This window comes from Triturus cristatus, chromosome 9 (genome assembly GCF_964204655.1).
Source record: "Triturus cristatus chromosome 9, aTriCri1.1, whole genome shotgun sequence".
Lineage (NCBI taxonomy): Eukaryota > Metazoa > Chordata > Amphibia > Caudata > Salamandridae > Triturus > Triturus cristatus.
The window spans coordinates 738480060-738496484 of NC_140592.1; the positions used below are offsets into that span (position 1 = coordinate 738480060).

At 46.6% G+C, this 16425-nt stretch overlaps 1 protein-coding gene across 3 annotated transcripts in view; it reads right to left on the reverse strand.

Moving 5' to 3' along the window:
* Positions 1-2396: 2396 nt before the first annotated feature.
* The window catches only part of LOC146798685 (uncharacterized), a 415733-nt gene continuing 401704 nt past the window's right edge, over positions 2397-16425 (reverse strand). For all 3 annotated transcript variants that reach the window (XM_085625984.1, XM_085625983.1, XM_085625982.1), the window contains exon 16: positions 2397-4399. The gene's annotated coding sequence lies outside the window, so the exon portion shown is untranslated. The remainder of the gene's footprint in view (positions 4400-16425) is intronic.

Here is a 16425-nt window from a genome sequence, read left to right on the forward strand (position 1 = left end):
AACACCCTGAAGGCACTCATGATTCACCTGGCTTGGGTGGGAAGCAGCCACTAGTACACTGGGAGACCTTGACCTTACCCTATGATGTGGGAGGGCTTAACTCTCCCGACCTTGAGACATATTATAGGGCGGCTCAGTGTATGTTGGCACACTATTGGGTCCATAGCCCACAAGATTGACCTCATCTGTGGTTGGAGCAATATATTGGAGCCCCCAGAGATGCCGGCTCTCTCCTCTCTTCCGCAAAAAGCAGCCCCCCTCCGTGTATTGCCAAGACTATGGGGCACATGCGTCAAGCTAAATACCTGTCGCAAACAGGCTGATTTGCGACTGGTATTTAGTCAATTGGGATGTATCAACCCAAAACCCATTTGCAATATAGGTAATCGCAAATTTTGTGATTACCTAAATTGCAAATGCTTTTAGGGAATCACAAATTACAATTCCCTATTTGGGATGCATCAAGCCTTTCCTAAATGCGACTTCGCATTTAGGAAAAGCTAATTACCATCAACTGCAAGTTGATGGTAATTTGCAAAAACTTTGAAAAATGGACAAAAGTGCATTTTTAAAAGGGCATATGTGTGCCCCACATGCCAATTTTGGGGGTACAGCAGGGTGGCCTTTAGGCCCCCTAGAACCCTTCAAATTGCATTCGCAATTTGCGAGTTCCTATTTAGTACTCGCAAATTGTGAATTACTTCCCATTCATTCCTATGGGCCTCTAGGCCCATGGAAATGAATGGGTAGGCATTCCTTAATAGCGAGTCGCAATTTGCGAGTCGCTATTAAGGAATATGTAGGAATCACGATCTTTTTGTGTTATTTTGCGATTTCCTTTAAAAAAGCACTCTTGATTTTTTCAAAGTGCCATGTGGCACACATACATGTTCTTAGGGCATGTATATTCGCCACATGTGCACACATGCACATTTCAGGGGTGCAACAGGGTGTCCTTTTGGAACCCGTGCACCCTTGAAATTGCGCACACAATTTGCGAGTACCTCTTGGTTACTCGCAAATTGCGTGCGCAAATCCCATTCATTCCTATAGGCCTCTTGGCCCATAGGAATGAATGGGAAGTTATTCCTTGATTGCGAATCTCAATTTGCGATTCGCAATTAAGGAATATTAAGGAATCGTAATTATTTTTGCGATTCCTACATACATTCCATTTTACGAGTCCTTAATAGCGATTCGTTAAAAATCGCTATTAAGGACTCGCACCATTGACTTTACCTACATCTGGCTCTTGGTCACCTGATATTTTAGGTGCTCATATTTGTCCTATTTTTGGCATTTTTCACACAATAACCACCATGCAATGGGCTACTGAGTTAATGTTCTCTGTTGCAAGAATTCGAAGATGCAGTAGGACTACAGCAGGCTCATGGTCATACACGTTCCTACTGCCACACAGGATCCCTTTCTCGCATTTCACTTTAAAAAAAAAATACTTTGCTAGTTTAGCATTTTGAAAAGCATTGACATTTGAAAATGTGATGGTTTAAGCCCTGTAACTATTTTACCCACCTATCTAATACCATAATACACAGTTTGCTAGTATTTCTCTTTTTTTCTACGCATATTTTCACTGTAAGAAAAGAATTATGGTTCTGGCTCAAATGCAGGAGAGTACTAAAATACACCAGTTATGGCTGGTACTAGTAGCACACACAACATAACTCGCATCACTCCCCACGCTCAAAATACCAATGTGCCAACAGGACAAAGACAAGGATAAGAACTGTCAAGAGAACAACATGGCAGACAGCACGAGTTGTGTGCTGCGGTGTTGCTGACCGCAACTGGTGAATATCAGGGATTTCCAGCATTTGAGCCAGAATTATAACTTCGTTCCTTTTTCAGCGGATCTAGGGGGCCTTCAAAATCCATTTTTGGCTAACCTTTTGAAATATTTGAATAAAGTTTACAAAATGTCAGATACCACTCTGTCATAACCCTTGATTTTGATTCCTAGGTACCTTGGATTGGGAGCTGCAGTTTCCTTTGTTGCAGCGAAAGTGCTCAGTAGAGCTGCTCATGATAGCAGTTCCCATCTCTGCTGAGTTCAAACCTGTCCCCAGACCTGTCCCCAGACCTGAAAGTTGCCCAGGTTAATGGTGTTATCAATTAAAATTAACAATTAGGCAGAGTCTAAGGAGCTGCCGGCCCCAGTGTAACATTAGTAAAAAATGAAAAAACGCTGTTATCGGAGTACTGCACGGCCTTGGGGAAGGGGGGGGGGGGCAGGACTCTTTCTTGGGTGGGCCTGGCCCACCCTCTAGAACCGGGCCTAATGTTGCTGCTGCCGGGGAGTAGTTTACAAAAAGCAGGTAAAATGAAGCCCCGACGTGCTGCAACCACACACAGAATAATTAACAACAACACCAGGGGGCGGTAGAATACAAAACACTTTTATTGCAAGGTGTAGTGTCCATGACGTAAGGCGCAGTACCAGGTTTCGGAGAAACGTCAGCCTGTGCAACAGTGCTGGCACCAGTGAAGAGAAAACGTGACACAAAAGTGTTAACACAGTTCTCCGGCCTTAGAGTCATAAAACTCGAATATCCGCCCCAGACTGCCGCCTGGCAGCTTCTCTCCAGCAGAAAAGGCATTTTGAGGTTTGTGAATCTGAGGAAAGACCAATGCTGGAAAATGAAAAGTTATTTGCCACTTGTAACACCAGCTCTCCAGTTTTAGACACTACCACAGTCACATGCGTAGAAAAAATCCTCAGACATAAGATAAAAAACATCCCTCTAAAACTAGTAGATAGTTCCAATAATTCCCCGGGTATAAAACAATGAATCCCTCTGAAACTACTCGATGCTGTGAATAGTGCACCGACATGGAACAAGGAATCCCTCTGAAACTATTTTGTTACGGATGTGAATATGCGAAAGGGGCTAATGCTGAGAAAATAAGGCCTCTAGACTTCCGCCATTACTGGTGTCCACCTGTAACCCAGACACCTATCTGTTTCAATCACCATAAGCCCCATTTCCCCCAAGAGGGCTCTACTCTTGTCGGTGCAGGATGCTCAGCCGTGTGCACTTGTCAAACATCTCTGCGTGATGAGCCACGACAGGGCGCGCTGACGAGGAGCCGAGCTCCCGGAACAGGCCGGGTCCCATCTCTGGGGCCCTAAGTGCACATTAGAAGAAAGCAGGCCAGTCAGCTGTCCGTAACATGGCCGGTCCCCGGGGGAGCGCGCGCGTCATCAGGAGGCTAATGCAGCTCCGGAGCCGCGGGAACGGAGAGGAGAGCGCGCGCGCGCACCGTCAGCAGCCTGTCTCAGCATCTCTCGGAGAGTGAGCCATGGAGGTCAACTTTATCAACGGGAGGCGCCCGAGTCACAGGTCTGCGCCGCCCCAAACACTGACATCTGTAACCACCAACCACCCTCGGACACTCCGCTAACCCAAGAGACAGAGGCTGTTCTAGGGCCACCCTTCACTTGTGTGCCAGGGCATTATGTCAAAACGAAAAACATACCAACAACAAAATGAGCAAATGTGATTTCACAGTTTGAGTTTGGACAATCATGGTAACACGTTAAATACGAGTGCAAACATGTATTATGTTTATATGACTTATGTCAGGGCAAGAGTTAGGGTTATAACTTGGGCAAACAGTAAGGGTTCAAATTAGGGTTGCGATTAGGGTAAAGTATAGGATAGGAGTTCCCATTACTGTTCATATAAGGATTAGTGTTATCTTTATGGTTGGTGTTAGGGTTACTGTTACATTCTGCCAAACATTATGGTTATGTTTGAGGATAAGGAGCGGGTTAGGGTGAGCCATAGGGTCATCGCTAGGATAAGGGTAGGTGTTAGTAGTGTCGCTAGTAGTACTGGTCCTTCAGACTTGCGGATTCAATGCTAATATCTGCATTCTTGTCTTTATGGCTAGCCAAGTCCTTCTTCATAAGTGCTTTATTAGGACACAGATCCTAGGAGGACGTTCTTGAGCGCGCACACAGAGGGACAGTCAGAACTTTGATGATGGGTTAGGGGTGCCTGGAAGGAGGTCCACCGCCTCCGGAGAGGTTCGCAGGCGGTTTCAGAGAGCAGCGACGAACCCTGCGCAGAGAAGGATTCCCCCATTTGCTTTAGGCAGCCGTTTGAAGTAGAGAGGAACCAACCCAGGACCCATGCCTGTTCTGACCCTACAGCTGAACTCAGAACAACGGTTTTGTAAATGTGCAGCTCAAACCCCTAGCCTCCACGGATACAGAGGGGCCTGGGGTTCACAGCATGCGAGGACAGCTTTAGTAACACACGGTCTTGCGATGCAGGGTCTGTGCCCTGGACAGGAACGGGTGGTCCTACTGCAGGTGTCCCCTTGACCAGTCCTCTTTCTGGAGATCTGCTAACAGTGGAAGGCACCGGCGGCTCTGAAATCACAAAGAAAAGAACACGTTACTTGCCTTCGGTAAGGCTCTTCTGGTGGATACTCAATCTAGGAAGAAAAAATAATAATGAGAGGGACCCTTTATTCGCCAAAGGAATAGGGTTCCGTACTCAACTAAGAAAATATAAATTCTTCCTTTGGCAAACCACTTAACATTCCATAATTTACATCATATTTCCACTCATTACCATGATATTCCATTCATACACCTCTGTATTCTAACATTAACAGAGAGAGTATATCTATGCGTATACTCCTCTAAACATGGGGTACCACTACGCAAAACACCTTTATAGAAAAAATACTTTCTGATTTTAAAAATATTATTATTTGCCGCATATAAAAAAGATGATTGTTTTGTTAAATTGGTTTAGGAACAGATTGATCAACAATTCCACAATATTATTGTTTCATCAGTCATTACTGAGATACATAGGGTTGAAACAAATAATGAAATAGAAAAAGGATGAAAGAGAGTATTGGCAAGACAATTCACTTTGTCATGAAAACAGCCTATCTGTGTTAACATCTAATCCGAGCTAGCACACAATAGATTACCAATATTTCATCTGTTGTGCCATAACGTGTTCACAGATTAGGCATCAAATGCGTCGACGCGTTTCGATGGTATCGTTCTGGTCTACCAGGATGACTTGGGCCCAGTCGTTTTTAGGTCTCGGCTCGAAGGCTGCGCTTGCGCAGTCTCGATCCGAGATTTAATGACTTAGAGAAGAGGGGCTTGAACCCGCCCCTCTTCTCCCCTGTTCTCCATTGGCTGGCCTCTTGAATGCTGGCCAGCCATTGGAGAAGAGGTCCGCCACTCCGATCAGGCCCCGTCCTTTTCGGATTCGGGGGCGTGTTTTTTTCAACAAATCTAATTATCTCCTCCAGCCAATGGCAAGAGGAGAACATGCCCCCGAATCCGAAATCGCCGCTGCCTTTCTCCGAGGCATTTCTGCTTCGCCTCGGAGAAAGGCGGTGGTGTGCTTGTTTATGTCTGACTCTACTCTGTCCTGCCCTCTTCCCCCCACTCATCTCTGTCTATCAAGCCGACTCCCTCTTCCACTCCTCTCCATTGACCCGTGCTCTTCCTCTTCCACCCCCTTCTCTAGCCAGGCACATTCCTCTCTCGCTCTCTCGCACCTCGCCCTCATGCTTGCCCAGTATTTTCACCCTCTCCACTCCATGCACCCCTCGGCCCCCCTCACGCCTCTTCCTGGTGACTGCTCTCTACTGTCCCCCCACCATGTATCTCTCTAACGTCCTTTCCCCTTCCCCCTCTCTGCTCTCCACCTCCTCGCGCCCTCTTTCACACCATCCTTTCTTCCATCTTACCTCGCCCACCCGTCTCCGCTTCCTTTTCCCTCTCTCCTGCAGTCTCATATCTTTCGCCCCCCGCGCCTCAACCGCCCCTGCCTTTCTCTTTTTTTTTTAACGTTTCCTGGTAAAATCTTCCCGTCTCCTTTTTACACCCCCCTCCCCCTCATCCTCTCACCTTACCTGTCTGCCCTTCCCCGCCTCCCTCGAGCGCTTTTTCTCACCCGCCCCCTAAATCTACCACCCCTAATCTCCCCACACATATTTGCAGTGCAGTGAAAGGCTTCAGATCAGCCAGTGTGCCCGCCGCGAGGCGCTGGGGTAGATGACGTGTCCTGCGTGAGGCTCCAGAGTAGCCAGTGTGCCCAGTGAGAGGATCAGCCGTAGACTGTGTGTGCAGGGAGGTTCTCGGGATTAAACGATGTATATTGTGAGAGCCGCAGGAGTAAACCGTGTGCGGCTGAGAAGTAGGCAGTGCGCAGGTAGAAGTTCAGGAGTAGCCAGTGCGTGCAGTGAGAGTGCGTTATAGCACAGGGAGGGCTCCGATTCTGGAGTAGATCATGTGTGCAGTGATGGGCTCCTGAGTAGATCGATGGGCTCCTGCGTAGATCGTGTGTGCAGTGAGGGGCTCCTGCGTAGATCGTGTGTGCAGTGAGGGGCTCCTGCGTAAATCGTGTGTGCAGTGAGGGGCCTCCGGAGTACATTGTGTGTGCAGTGAGGGACCCATGAGTACCTAGTGTGCAGTGAGGGGACCAGGGGCAGTTAGTGTGTGCAGTGAGGGGCTCAGGAGTAGCCACTGGTTGCAGTGAGGGGCTCAGGAGTAGCAATTGGTTGCAGTGAGGGGCTCACGAGTAACCACTGGTTGCAGTGAGGGGCTCAGGAGTAGCCACTGGTTGCAGTGAGGGGCTCAGGAGTAAACCGTGTGCAGTGAGGCCCTTGTGAGTTAACCGTGTGTACAGTGAGATGCTCAGGAGTAGCCAGTGTGTGCAGTGGGAGGCTCAGGAGTAAACCGTGCGTGCAGTGGGAGGCTCAGGAGTAAACCGTGCTGCAGTGAGGGGCTCGGAAATAACCAGTGTGTGCAGTGAGACGCTCGGGAGTAGCCAGTGGGTGTGCAGTGAGGGGCTGGGGAGTACCCAGTGCGTGCAGTAACGGGCTAGGGAGTACCCAGTGCGTGCAGTGAGGGGCTGGGGAGTACCCAGTGCGTGCAGTGAGGGGCTGGGGAGTACCCAGTGCGTGCAGTTTGTTGTGCATTCTCGGCCGAGAAGAGCACAGGAATATGGGTGTTCGGAGACGCGCACCTGCTCAAACCTTTATTATTTATAAATCCAATTGTTAAATAACTGATGCACCTGAGTATGGATTTACAACACTGTCTCTTTGTCTAACACAATTACAAGAAGTGTGCCAAATGGAGGCGTCATCATTTGACAAACACAATGAGCCTTTTGACTTGTTTTCAAGAGTCCTGGCGTGGGACACCTTCGCTCACACACCCGGTGACTTCTCGGGGCCTCCACCCCCACCCACACAGACTGCCTCTATACATTGCAAACATGTGCGCAGAGCGGTGCAGAAGCAGACACCGCAGGGGCGCATATAAAACTCCTACAACCTTGACGTCGGTCAAAATGCCCGTTTCCTATTTTAGGGGGAGATGTTACATTAATAAGGGCTGAGCTGCAGACTCCACACCTTTGGCCCCCAGGGGACCATCACCCAGGCCCCAGGTCTTGGAAACGCAGGGAGTAAGTAACTTGAAGAAACTGAAGGGAAAGAAAGGGCAACTCAGGGCAGATTTCCCGCTGAAAGCGTAAGTTTTTTTTTTTTGTGGTAATCGCATTTCACATTTTCTCCATCATTTTTTTGCACCGGGGCCTCTTTAATCTGCCTCTTAAACCCAGATTTGTCTCGGAAAACATATGAAGGCCCCCTTCAAGGTTATAGGCATCCCAGACATGGGATACAAGCTTTACCTTCTTGTTGTTCATTCCAAAATGTGAGTTGAAGCCGTGCTGACGTCACAACAAACCATTAACCAGCCTTTCACCGCTTTGTGTGTGTCTCCTTTTTACAAACACGCATTTGTAGGAGACTGTCCTACGGGAATGTTTGAAGCTGGGGTGTGATCCACCAGTCTCTCACTAAGGCAGACTTTTATAAGCAGCAACGTAGCGTGTAACAGGCGCGAAACACCCATTGGACTCAAAGGGCTTCAGCCCCCCCCCGTCGTGTGCGGCAGCCCGGGATGAGACACCTTCCCGGGCAAAAAAGCAGCCGCACCCGAGCACTTCACAGGTCTTTAAAAGACCATTTGCATGTTAATGAGGCCTTGCTGTTGTTTCATCCCTTCTAAGAGCCCCTGCAGCTCCACTCTGCCAATTGCTTAAAGTTCAGCCCCCCCCGAAATTTTTGCTCAGCCCCCCCCGAAATTTGGCTCTAGTTGCGCCTCTGGCGTGTAACCAACTGTGCACAGCCCTACCAGCCTTTCACCCCTTTCTGTGTGTCTCCTTTTTTACAAACACGCATTCGTAGGAGACTGGCATGCGTGGATGTTTGAAGGTGGGGTGTAATCCACCAGTCCCCCACTAAGGCAGACTTTTATAAGCAGGAACGTAACATGTAATGGAGTGTACCCAGACCTACCAGCCTTTTACGGATAGCAATACATATTTTATTGAAGTGTGTGTATTTTTGCTCCAAACGCGGTCCCTTTCTCTTTCGCGTGCCACGCTTGTTAACATTTCTGTTGCTTTACTCCCTCCCCCCACACACTATCCGTGTTCACAATGCGACCACCCTCCTTCCCGATCTCCACATTCCCTTTGTGTGTGTGTCCTTTTTACAAACACGCATCCGTAGGAGACTGTCCTGCGTGGATGTTTGAAGCTAGGGTGTGATCCACCACTCCCTCACTATGGCAGACTTTTCTAAGCAGCAACGTAGATAGCCACTCTACCTCACAACATCCCTCTCCCTCACTACATCACTATTTCACTACCTCACTCTTTCTCACTACATAACTCTCTCTACCTCACTACTCCACTCTATCTCACTACCTCACTATCTCACAACTTCTCTTTCTCAAAACATCACTACCTCACTCTCTAGCTCACAACCTCACAACTTCACTCTCTCTCACTCACTACCTCAATCACTCTCTATCTCACTACCTCACTCTTTCTATCTCACTAACTCACTTTCACTCTCTCTTTCACTACCTCTCTCTATCTCACTACATCACAACATCACTCTATGCTTATATATCACTACCTCACAACATCCCTCTCCCTCACTACCTCACTCTTTCACTACCTCACTCTCTCTAGCTCACTACCTCACTCTCTCTCACTACCTCACTCTCTATTTCAATACCTCACTCTCTCTCTCTATCTCACTACCTCACTCTCTCTCTGCTAATGCAATAGGTATCACATATGCAAAAAAAAAGCTAATGCCAATAGAAATGAAAATGCCATTTATTTAGGGATACAAAAATAATAAACAATAATGAGCAATACCAATAGCTCTACCTATAATATTGCCGAGACCATTGCATTGTAAATGCTTGTTGATCTTTGTCACAATTTGAGACAGGAGACAAGAGTGATCTCGTGGAAGCTCCAATGCGCAAAGTTGTTGACACCGCACGTTTTCGATGGTGGCTAAAAGACCTAGCAAGGGTCCCCCCCATTGTTGGAAGACACTGTGTGTCACTTTGGGATGTAAGCTCCACTCGTGATCTGCCAGAGCAAGCCTGCTCAGTTTATAGTCCCCCCTGGTATATAGGGACCCTGTCAGGTGCTGGGCAATCAGAAAGATGCCATGGAGCACCAGCTATCTCAAGAGCGGAAAAGACTCCTGTCAAAGCATTTAAGACCATCTCTGCCCTCCTTGTTGCAGTACCAGATGGCGGTGTGTTGCTCATGAGAACCTGTACATAGCCTTCCCTTAATGAGTGCCAGGAAGGCCTTCAGTACCAGTAAATTGATGTGGAGCTGGCATCCAATTAAAGACCAGAATCCTCTGATCCGGGACATGTACAGAGAACTGATCTGCGACTTGGAAGCAGGATCGGAGTGAACGCCACAATTTCCTCTTGTGTTCGGTGACATACAACTTTATCTCCCGGTCCCTAATCAAATTTGGATGAACAAGTGCACACCTATCACATGACTAAGGGCCTGATTTAGAGCCCGGCAGACAGGTTACTCCATCACAAACGTGACAAACATCCTGTCTCCTGTATTACAAGTGCATTATATCCAATGGCTCTTTAAAAACGGCAGACAGGATATCCGTCAAATTTGTGAAGAAGAACTTATCCACCGAACTCTTATTCAGGCCCTTAGTGTTGTATCTTGAACCCAGGCACAAAATACATACTTCATGACTTACAATTGCTTTCTGCAGTCAAGGCACAAATTGAATACTTTTTTTTTTAATGGGAAGATTGTTCCCTAGCACAAGGTGAAAAAGTTTGGAAGTTGTTGGTAAACCTACAAATTTGGGGCAGGAGCTCCAGATCAGCGACCAAAGCCGCAGCAAGGCAGGAATTGACATCCACAAGCAGGTCCTCGCCATCACTTCCGTGTTGCTATGGTGCTAAGCTGTACAGCATCACCTAGCTGCGTGGGAGCACTTCTCAAAACATTTCTGGATCCAGCCTGGAGATTATTCTAGGTTGGAAGTATCCATAAGAAATATGACAATTTCACAAAGAAAGCAAGCCTGTTCTAGTCACCCAGTATCTATATGAACAACAAGTCCACCAACCACTGACCTTTCACTCTCTTGTGCTCTACCGTAGAGTACCCCCAGGCCCACCTGGGAGGATAAACGAATATGGGAAAGGTAGTCCAGGGTTATGAATTACAGGAAAAAGCCTTGATGGAGAAGTGAACATTTTACCTTGAAATGTAATGGAATGCAACCCTGTTTTCATGTAGCTCAAGCTCACCATTTAGTTGGCCTCTATGTGGTTGTGGGTTTGCCCATGGGCAAGAGGCTCTGTGAGGAAATGCCTTGGACATACCTTTGCCCACTCAGTAAACGTAGTGTGATAAGAATGTAGAGTGTTCCCTGTGGATGAGGTCCACAAGAGTGGAGGACCCTGAGACCATGTGAAATTGGTATCTTTGGGTGGTCTTTGTAGAGTGTATCAGAGTTGGCATCCTGGTATTCTGAGCCTCTAACACAAGTCAGCTACAGAGCTGAATGTCTAGCAGTTTCTGTTCTCAAGCTCCAAACAAGTGCTGCGTGGAGTACAGATTGAGACCTAAAGATGTCAGGGGTGTGAAATGTAAAGTACTGTTCCTTGTTTGTTTTTTTAAAACAAAAAATATAATGCAGGATATTACATATTTTCTCCAGGTTCTGGGTGGGTCAGTCAGTGGTTAGTGAGCAGATCTCTATTGTGTACCCCTTGTTTACCAATGATGTACATGGGTCTTGACTACAATAGGTTTTTTTTATTAGAAATTAAAAAGTACTATTCAGGCTTCCACTCTCCCAAGGTTTGTGTGTCCAGGAGACCAGACTTACACTAGGCGGTGAGGAGTTTTCAGATTTCGGATAGTCTATGACACAGACAAAAAGATTAAATAAAGGCCAATGTCCCGCCAGAGCTACATCTTTAAAAGAGCATAATATCCTATTATATTGTAGCATTCGTTAACACCTTCCTATCCTTCGTAAGATTTTGATGTTGTGTTTGAGGTTTAGAGTATGGGTCTTTATTTACAAAAGAAAAATGTTATGTAGTACAGTAACAATGAAGATAAACAAAAAAATAAAAGGTTCCAGCTCATTGTGGACTGAACTATGAGAGATAATCTTGTAGCGCTTACCCGGTGACATGCCATAATACAAATAATATTGGGGCCTATGGGCAACTTGTCTATGTGTCAGATATCACAAGTCTCCTTCAGGCTCTGGAAATCTTCGACTCTCTTAGCTATAAAAAATGTTTCTCAAAGAATCGAGGTGCAAGACAGAAAGGCACTAAGCATGCTACGTGTTATAGATCTGCTCTTTATCCTAGTTTCACCATGACCATGATCACAAATGTGGTCAACTGAGTCGATTTCAGACGATGTAGTTTAGAATTTAGCAAAAATCTGGCAAAAAATATAAAAAATCACCAACCAAAGAGGAATGGCATTCCTAGTTCACAAAGACGATAGACTTTGGTGGTTTCTGGGCTAATTGGAGATTTCAGGTAGAGAACACACCAGTGCAAAAACTGCTACTGGTTCACAGGTGCCACACCAGGGAACCCAGAACAGACTTAAAAAGGAACACACTGTATACATTGTTTGCTCTGGGAGGTCGACCTTCATACTGTACATTATCTCCAGCCACAAAACAAGTAAACACGATCACACAACACACACTGATCTGAAATGAAAGGGCCCATTAACAGGTGATGGCAGATTTTATTTACATTTTAGAGGCTCAGTAGGCACGTCTCTCAGGATTACAGGTGGCAATGAAAAAGTTCCTAGATGTGATGAAGGAAAGTTTCATTTCTATTAGGGACACGAAGGCGAGGATTATGCGTTTCTCTCTTCGCTTTATTTTAACATAGCAGTCATGTAAACCACATATTTTTCCCATGAACCAACAGGAAAATAAAAGATAAAAAGGACAACAACAATAGCCCAATCATAATGTCCCAAAGAGCAACATAGTCCTTCCTTGCTAGTGATTCACCCTCTCTCTTCATAGCAGCTCATCCTGGAGTCCAAGAGCCTGATTTAGATATCGGCAATGGGTTACTCCATCACAATGGTGATGGATAGCCCATCTGCCGAAATCGAAATCTCCTAGGATATTATGGGATTTATATTTCGGCAGACGGAATATCCGTCCCCGTTGTGACAGAGTAATCCGTCCGCCGATATCTAAATCAGGCCCTTAATCTTGTTTGGACACTTCGTCATCTGAAAAATGCACGTGTATAAATAAACTGGTTCCCTCCAGTATAAATCAACATATTACAGAGATGTACAACCATAATGAATAATTCGACATTCATGAACCACTTAAATTAATGAACAACTGAAAACCATGTAGATAATATAGTGTTACTCACCTTTAAGCAAAAAAGGTAAATCACAATGAAGGTTATCAGCAGCGGATGGGGGGGGGGGGGGGGGGGGGGGGGGGGTTTAGAAAATTTACAGGTCTCTGACCCATGGGTGGGAATAATCCTCACCTCAGTGTCCCTAATGGAAATGAAACTTTCCTTCACAATATCTAGGAATTATTTTATTCTATATCAGGACTGGAGGCGAGGATTATGCTGGTTTAAAGCTTACTAACTACCACTGAAGCCAAATCCACACTGGTTTAAAATATAATAGTTTAACGGTGGAATCGGAAGACCAGTCCACTGCATCAACAATGTCCTGTAGCCGGACTCCCAACTGAAAGGTCTTGGAAGCCATGGCACTGCTCAGAGAATGAGTGCCAAATATCTGGGTGTGAATACTTGCTTCCTGCATCACCCAGCATCCTCATCGAGCAATACTTGAGAAAGACACACCTCTAAATGGTTTCTTTATAGAAATAAGGAGCTGTCTTTCACCTGGAGGTCTCAGGTCCTCCGTCATGGCCTCATAAGCTTTAATGCACTGTACTACACATAACCTGCAAATGCCATCAAAAGAGGGATACGATATAAGCCTAGAATTTGTCTTAGTTCTCCTAGATACATGGAAAGTAACCACTTCAGGAGTAAATACTCTACCTGTAATACCAGGCATAACAACATTGCCAACTTACCAGAAAGCTCCTTCCGTGACAAGTATTTATTACTCTGCCAGGAGAGGAAGAGGTTGAGAACTCAATTAACATGCCAAAGGGATCAATATCTCAGTTCCGGAGGAAGCGACAACCAAACTCCCCTTATCAGTTTCTGCACCAGATGACCACCGGATGACCTTTAATGGGATCATGACCAGCTTAGATTGACAATCAAATTGAATTTACTGACCATACCTTTGGCCGCCAGCTCGGACAGAAAATCCAATACCTGGACAACATCAGAGCCCAGGGAATCCAAGTCCTGTTGCATACAACAATGACTCCATCTATTCTAGGCCAATCTGTATCGGCGAACAGAGGAGGGAGCCAAGCATTGGAGAGGAGAGTCTAAGCTTGTTCGTAAAAACCTGTGACTGGCCATCATCTCTGGTAATTCTCTGAGCCATGTGGTGCAGAGACCATTCAAGAACGAGCTTGTGACAGGCTGCAGCCTCTGCTTCCTATTGTTGCACTCCCCGACCAGTCGGGGTTCATCCCTGGGAGGTCGACCTCTCACAATTTGCGGACTATCTTCTCGGTGCTGCATTATTTGCACCCAGACATACATGCTGCGGCTGTATTTTTAGATGCCACTAAGGCATTCAATACGCTCGAGTGGCCCTATCTGTTTGCAATTTTAGGCCGTATGGGGTTTAGCCCGCTCTTCATCAATCGCATTTGGCTGTTGTACACTTTACCCAGCGCTCTAATTAGGGTCAATGGCTTACTTTCAGATCCCTTCCTCATCTCGCGTGGTACCCGACAGGGGTGTCCCCTGTCTCCTTTGCTCTTCGCGATCATGATGGAGCCCCTGGCTGCCTGCATCAGGCAACATCACACAGCCCGAGGCATAGAGCAGCTCCCGGAGCCTACTCATTTCTCTCTATGCAGACAATGTGACTCTTTACATTGTTAATCCAGAGGAGAACTTGGACCCCATTTTGAGGGAATGTATTCGTTTCGGGGGTCTGGCTGGTATTTTCATTAACTGGGCCAAATCGGTGATATTTCCACTGAGAGATGGTACGCCCCAGGTGACCTCTGAGTTCCCTCTGAGGTGGGAGGCCGAGGCAGTTAAGTATTTGGGGGTATGGATAAGTCGGGTTACACAAGAGGTGTGGAATCTAAATTATGGGCGTGCTGTCATGTGGTTGGAGGAGAAGGTTAAAATACGGTCTAGGTTGCCACTGTCCTTGGCCGGGAAGATGGCATTGGCTAAAATGGTCATCTTACTGAAGTTTTGTACTTATTTGTTAACATCCCAATCCCTCTTACGCAGCAATTTTTTAACACCCTGAAGTCGCAGATGGTCTCCGTGGTGTGGGCGGGTAGGCAGGCTAGAATATCCTGGGATTTATTGACACTCCCGTTGAGGCAGGGTGGTTTGGGTGCCCCGGACATGCACCTCTATGCACTCTGCACTCAGGCTCAATTCTTGCACTATTGGATCCATCCGACGCCCTTCCAACCCCATGTTACAGTCGAGACTGACGCGGTGACACCTGTCCCGCCCAAGGTCACATCGCCCTCGTAGAGATATAGATACCTCTGGGACACTGCGTTGGGCATGGGACGAGTTACACAAGAGAGCGGGCATCCCGGTGTTATATGCCCCCTTCATCCCACTAGCACAGAATACAATTCTGCCTTGCATTCAGGATGGTGTTAGTAAGTCACTGGAACAAAAGATGAAACTTCACACTTTCGCCGGCCTGTATCAGGGTGACACGGTCAAGACCCCCCCCCCTCCCCCGGAGGCTGATGAGGGGCAAGCGGTGCCCTTTGCTGAGCTCTTCTTATATCATAAGTTGCGTACGGCATGCCGTGCCCTCTGGGAGGGTTACACGGCGGCCCCTCTGCCATTGCCCGCACTGGAGAACCTGATGAGATCCCCATCCCCCGTAAACTCATTACACGACTGTATACACACATGCAAAAATCTGCCCAGTTGGTGAAACCTAGATCCCTTCAGAATTGGAATAACAAACTCCCTATTCCGTTGACTGAGGCCCGGTGGGATTTCTACTGTGGGCAGCTTACTGAGCACTACCCTAATTACAAGCTCCAATTGATTCACTTTAAATATTTGCATAGATTTTATAGAACACCTGTGAGTCTACATCGCATAGGGATCAGGGAGGATGACAGCTGCTGGCATTGTAGATACACTCCTGTCTCGTTTCTGCATGTAGCGTGGGATTGCCCAAAAATTGCTGAATTCTGGTCCATGATTTTCACCTCAGTGAATCAAATTATTGGCGCGTCAGATGCCCCATCCCCCACCCTGGGCTTGTTAGGCTATGTTAAAGACACACCACCCAAGCTGCGCAAACTACATGCACTTTTCCTGCTGTTCGCCAAACGTCAGGTTGCAGTACATTGGGGTAGGAGAAGGGTGCCTTCCATTAAGGGGTGGATTACTGATGTTACATATGGCCACACACAGCTAAACACGTTCTGGGAGCTTATGCCCCCTACTTCCAGGCCTCAAAACATTTTCGAACCATTCCTGACCTGGGCTCAGAGACAGCACGAATCTACTGAGGGAACACATACGGGCGAGACCCGGACTGAGATATTGATGTGATGAGATATTGATTTCCACCTATTTCTGGTATGTTCCCACTCCTCAGCTCCTGGATAATATGGATTTAATCTAATGAGACGGTAGAGTCCTAGACCCTCTATGTGGTACTATGTAATGTTATTATATTCTGTTTTTGTTTATTCTGATTATGAAAAACACCTGGATATATGATGAATATGTTTTTGATTAGCAGTGAATATGTGGGGCGTAAACTACTACAAACATATTGTGTACTGTATAGACTGTGACCATTTTGAATCCTGTAAAGATTTGCTAATATGCTAATATGCTGGCCTGTT